General features: G+C 40.3%; 1 long non-coding RNA gene across 1 annotated transcript; it reads right to left on the reverse strand.

The window, feature by feature from the left end:
- Window positions 1–1,779: 1,779 nt before the first annotated feature.
- LOC138035384 (uncharacterized) lies at window positions 1,780–3,562 on the reverse strand. Its single transcript, XR_011129574.1, has 2 exons — window positions 3,221–3,562; window positions 1,780–2,484 (listed from the first exon to the last, which is right to left on the reverse strand). It is a non-coding gene; the product is annotated as an uncharacterized lncRNA (long non-coding RNA).
- Window positions 3,563–6,176: the final 2,614 nt, after the last annotated feature.

A 6,176-nucleotide genomic window follows, 5' to 3' on the forward strand; every position in this document is an offset into this window, starting at 1 on the left:
ATCCACCTTTTGAACAACCCGGGCCAGATAATTTTTAATTTTCTTAACGAATGTGAAGAAAAATCTTCCTTGTATACAAAATGTCAAGATAGATAACCCATATAGGTTTTGAGATATTGCTCAATACAGTTTTCACTTTCTCAGGTCACATTTCTGTTTCTGGTTAGCCCTTTTGATTAATCAGCTGATACAAGCAGCTTAAATATTGCCTTTATGTCTAAACAAGAGTCAAACAAGCGTATGCTCAGCTGAAAACCCTTTTGAGCCCCCATAAGAAAAGAGCTAACTCAAGCTGTGATGCAAAAGTCTTTTCGCTTGTTGAAGGTAAAAAGTAGCTTGTTTTCAATAATTTGGAAGATGATGGTGAACAGTGTGTAGCCTTGTGTTTAACTTAACTGTAAGCAGTAAAACAAGAATAATATATTGTTTGAGCTGGTCACGAGCTATGGTCAGCAAATGAATTCAAGACTGCAAAGTAGGAGGTGGGAAGAGTGAAGTCTCATAAGTCAGGAAATGTAGGCTAGTGGATCTTCTCTGTAAACATAAAAGAGACCCACAAACACATGCAAAAGAAAGGGTCGCACCCCCAAAAAATAATCTACCAAATAAGAAATTTAACCCCTGTAAACGTAAATATTATATTAACTCATTCAATAATTTTAGGCAGATGACTACGCATAGTTTCGGAAATTAAAAAGTGGAGAGTCAATCGACTGAATCAAACATGACAGTTGGTTTCGAAATACTAATCGACAAAAAATTTAATACGTTAAATAAGGCAATGGAATTAATTGAGGAATACATGTAAGCTTAAAGTCTGAACGCAATTTCAATACATACTCAAGAATGTTTGATGGGCTTTTAAAATTTGCCACGATTTTTCCAAAGATTGTAAACATTTCCTAAGCCCTAGACATTTAACGAAAGAAAAATATGAACAGCATCGTCCGATTAGCAACAAAAAAACAGCAGATAAAAACTTAAACGACAAAAACGTAATTTCGCTTTCGTGACTTGCACTGGTTATCATCTGTATCAATAAATTGATTCTCTCGAAATTGCCATCATGTAAATAGACAAAACCAAAACCTTTGCATTATAGATGTGACATTAATTAAAAGTGGATGTGAATTCAGTAAGAAAAGCATTCTTAATTAAGACTTAATAAGCTTGCGTCAACTTGTGTCTTCTTCGCTCGCCCTGATACATTTGATACTCACTCTTCGGAGCAAGCTGATATCTTCTTCCGAGACAACACGGCCTCTCGTCTCAACTGGTCAATTTGTATTCTTAGGTTTTGATACTCATTTTCTCGTTGCGAAAGCGCAGATTGGCCGTACATTTCTCCGCTTTGAAAGTGGCAAACTTCTCGGTAAAACGAGATCACAACTTTGAGAGATGGAAGGCAGGAAGGGCGGTCACTTCTGAAACGGAATTAGGATGATGAAACAGCCAATTGGTTGGTTTAACGGCGGCGGGCTGATATAAAGCAGAACAGATCAAATTTCGAATTATTGACGATAACTGCTGACTGTGGACTCGGTATGAAAAACATTTGCTGAGCAAGCGATAACCTGCGATCAGGCGTACTTTTCTTTAGAGCGCGTACCTTTTCGCGCCCTAAGGAAAAATACACCTGATCATGCGTGTTTCACTTTGCGTGACAAGCTAACCTCTGTCTGTTCTTCTATTCCGTAACAGGTCACGTGCCACAAGATATGGGATCTGGAAACGAATCTGATGATATCTTTGATAGATTATCAGCCACTTTCAAGAAAAAGTTGAAGACATTCCTTTTTATTAACAGTTTTTCTTAATTCCTTACATCATCTCAATTCCATTTTTACTTTCTCTTGAATTTCAGCGCTTTGGGCATTGTCATGGATACAGGGCTATATAAGATATTATTAGTAGTAGTAGTAACAGTAGTATTATTGTCATTATTATTTTATCAGTTTATAATAATAAGAGTTGGTATATTTTTTCTGAAGATTTTTAAAGAAGATTGACCAAAAGTCCATGAAGACAGCATGTAAATATATTTTTAATTACGGTAAGCTACACTAAATGCGATCACTTATTTTGTATTGTGGAGTTTATGGTCAATAAATTATTATTACTATTATTATTATTATTATTATTATTATTATTATTATTCAATTCTCTCCAGTTGTCGGGTGTTCTACTGGGTAATGTTTATTGTGTCTCAGCAACTCCCCGTAGCTTAGAGACACAACACTTTCCGCAACAGGTGAGCAGTTCCAAGGATGGCCGATAATTGTACACTTCCAAGGAAGTCAGGTACATCTAGCTTGCCAAACCAGGTCTTTGCACCTTTTGATATGCTTCCAAGAGCACCAATTACGATAGGTATTATTGTGACCTTCGAGGCTCCACGAATCCCTCTGATTTCAAATGCTAGTTCCTGGTACTTTTCAACCTTCTCCTCTTCAGTTCTGGTGATGTTCTGATCTGCTGGCACAACTATTATTATTATTATTATTATTATTATTATTATTATTATTATTATCATTATTATCATTATTATCATTATTATCATTATTATCATTATTATCATTATTTCCGTAAGGTCGCAATAGTAGCAAGTATGATGAATACTGTAGGAAACAGACAACTTTTTTAAAAGACATGTTTCGGCATGCTTATGCCATCATCAGTTTAATGAGTTCCTAAGTGTTAACAGTTATAAAGTCTACGGGTAGATGAAAAAATTATTACAACATGATGTAATACAAAAGCGGGTACTATTTACAGGGTGACACCAAACATCAAGGTCTGAACTAAAACGTGAGAAAAGTGTTGTAATGCTGCAATTGTCTGTTAAGTTCCGGTTTGATCTTATTTATATAAAAAGCTTCTTTGAGTTTTAAATAGTATTCCGGATTCTGCCAGCAACTCAATTGATTTAAAACTCAAAGAAGCTTTTTATATAAATAAGATCAAACCGGAACTAGTAGTCTCCTCGGGCCAAAGTCACGCAACGCTCCTCACTGTAACGTCGCAGACCGATGCAGATCATATGGAGCCCAGGCTTTTTTACCTCACTCGTGAACAAAGGAGAAAATACAATTTTTAAACCATAGATGGCTCAAACTCTGTGGTGTGTTGTGAATTTAGAGAGCTTGTATCATTGGCAAGTGTTATTTGATACAAATCAGAAGGCTTAACAAAAGAAATAAGCACTAAATGTTACACTTACTTGTCTGTTGTCTCTTTGTGATCGTTCTTTGGTAATCTGGTGCCATTATGTCCCCTATTTTGCAAGATATCCTCAACCGCAGACCTGTCTCTAAATGAGAGAGATCACCAGTCAAAGGGCCAAGCGAACCGAGAAATCGAGCCAAAAATGTGGCCAAAATCCTTCAATCCCGCCTCAAACTCGGCCAGCAACATGTTCCAAGATTCTATCAAGGGAATAGTCCTGAGCACTATCCACTCTGTGAAGCAAAATTTGCCGCAAAATTTCAATTTCTCCATCTGTCAACATCCTTGTGACGATCAGCCGTGCACCCAAACGGTCAATTGGTGACAAGTCACCGCTCCCTCAGTACAAATCTTTTGCTCCACTCCTCCCCGAACTTGAAGAGCGCGAGGTTTCGCTTCATGTCAATTCCGGTTTAGGAGTGGAGCGGAAGATTTACACTAAAGGAGGGGTGACTTGTTACCAATTGACAGTTCGGGTGCAGGCGCAGGGCTGATCGTCACAATATTCCTTTTATGCCTTCGATTCTGATTTGTATCGCATAAAACTCGCCAATTCAAACACAACACAGAGGTTGTGCCACCTATGTTTAAAACAACAACATATATATTTCGGTGGCAACTTGCAAACAGCCACCTTTATCAGGGTGAATGACCGTTAAACCCTCAAGCGTTCTTACTAAGTGAGGTAAGAAATCATTCGCGCGCGAAATAAAGTTGTTTTCGTTATTTCGCGCGCACATGATTTGTTACGTCAATCTTTTATTATTAGGGACTTTACGATCTACGACGGTGAGGTCAACGAAAAGGTCACCTCAAAATGTAACTTATTATAGGCTAAACTTCAAAATACCCTGCCACAATTGCGTGACATTAAATGCATGCTCCCGCAGTCCCCGAAGTCGATGAAAGTTTGAGCTGGTAATCTGTGGCTCCCGCAGTCCTCCGCACTCCCGCAGTGTAAAAGGATGAATATGAAATGGGGATAAAACTACTGCTCCCTCAGTCCCGGCACTCCCGCGGTGGAAAAAGGATGTAAAATCAGTTTTAGCTTTCAATTTACGGTTTGGTTAACTACACTTTTTATGAGATCGTCTGACATTAAATGCATGCTTCTAAGAAGACTTTTTATGAGATCGTCTGAAGAATATAGCACTCGTTTACTGATGAAGCCTAAGCGCTTGTTTTAGTGATTAAGTCGAAGCACTCGTTTAAAATATTAGCTTTCAATTTGCGGTTTGGTTAACTACACTTTTTTATGAGATCGTCTGAACATTATAGGCACTCGTTTACTGATTAAGCCTAAGCGCTTGTTTCAGTGATTAGGTCGAAGCACTCTTTCAAAAACTTTAGCTGTCAATTTGCGGTTAGCTTAACTACACTTTTTATGAGACTGCAGGAGCAGCAGTTTTACCTCCATTTCATATTCATCCTTTTTCCACTGCGGGAGCAACAGTTTTTCCCCCATTCCATATTCATCCTTTTTCCACTGCGGGAGTGCGGGACTGCGGGAGCAGTAGTTTTACCCCCATTTCATATTCATGCCTTTTTTCCACTGCGGGAGTGCGGGACTGCGGGAGCAGCAGTTGTAACCCCATTTCATATACTTGCTTTTTCCACTGCGGGAGTGCGGGACTGCGGGAGCAGTAGTTTTACCCCCATTACATATACTTGCTATGTCCACTGCCGGAGTGCGGGACTGCGGGAGCAGTAGTTTTATCCCCATTTCATATTCATCCTTTTTCCACTGCGGAGAGTGCGGGACTGCGGGAGCCATAGATTACCAGCTCAAACTTTCATCGACTTCGGGACTGCAGGAGCAAGCGTTCAATGTCACGCAATCGTGGCCGGGTATTCTGAAGTTGCTAACTTTGCACTATCGTAAGTTCTCGCCGTTAGCAATGTTCGCGTCGTGCAATGATTATGTTGGCGAAGTATCCTGAAAATAAATTGGTACGAGCGGTTTCAGAGTAAATACCCTGAGCATTATAGATTCACATTTTGTGCGCTCGCGTTGTCGTCAAACTTCAAATTTGGTGATTTCACGTGGTTTTGTGCAGAGTACCGCACGAGTATGTGATAAAATGCGTGCTGCACGTGCAGCACGATTAGTTTTCCTCTTTTAACCAATGATATTGTTGTTTCGTGGCGTTCTGGCCCGGGTTGCTCGAAGCATGGTTAGCGCTAAACCAGCGTTAAATGCCATGGAAACCCTATAGGTTTTGATGCCTCGTTACCAACCGGTTAGCGCTAACCAGGCTTTGAGCAACACGGCACCTGGTTGACGACCGCGTCCGTAAATCGTAAAGTCCCACTACTTATTATCACGTAAGAAACGCTTGGGGGTGTAACGGTCATTCACCCTTCACGATGAAGGCAGCTGTTTGCAAAGCACCGAAATATAGGTGTTGTTGTTTCACAAAATGGTCTTTCTTTCTTGAGTTCCAAGTATATGCATACCTCACAGACCCGAACAACCAGCCTTGCATTATTATTTTAATTTGAGATTTGGACCATTCCTCGTTCCCAGTGCTGTGCGAACCTCTTGGCCAGCGCCACGGCCAAGAGGATCGAAGCTCTGGAAACGAGAATGAGACTTATGACCTACCGTTTCCTGTAATGCGCATGTCGAAAAAAAAAATTTACTCAGCGTGGAAACAAGGCTGGGTATACAAACACATCACTTGTTGGTTATATAGCTGGAGTTTTTTTTCCCCCGCGACAGCGCGCCCATTCCATTGGTCCTAGTTCATGGTCACATGGCATTTACCAATGAAACTGTTTACCGCCAAATGCCATGAGCGGGCAACATTGCGAAAACTATTACGTCAAACGGGGAAACAGTTCACTGTTACCCGCCAAATGTTGACCGCTGTTGCAACGTGATCAGGAGCGTGCAGTTGAAGGTGGCCTGATGTTGTCGCTGGAATCGGGGCGCTTCTTTCAAAATGTTT

This window comes from Montipora capricornis, unplaced genomic scaffold (genome assembly GCF_036669925.1).
Source record: "Montipora capricornis isolate CH-2021 unplaced genomic scaffold, ASM3666992v2 scaffold_365, whole genome shotgun sequence".
Classification (NCBI taxonomy): Eukaryota; Metazoa; Cnidaria; class Anthozoa; order Scleractinia; family Acroporidae; genus Montipora; species Montipora capricornis.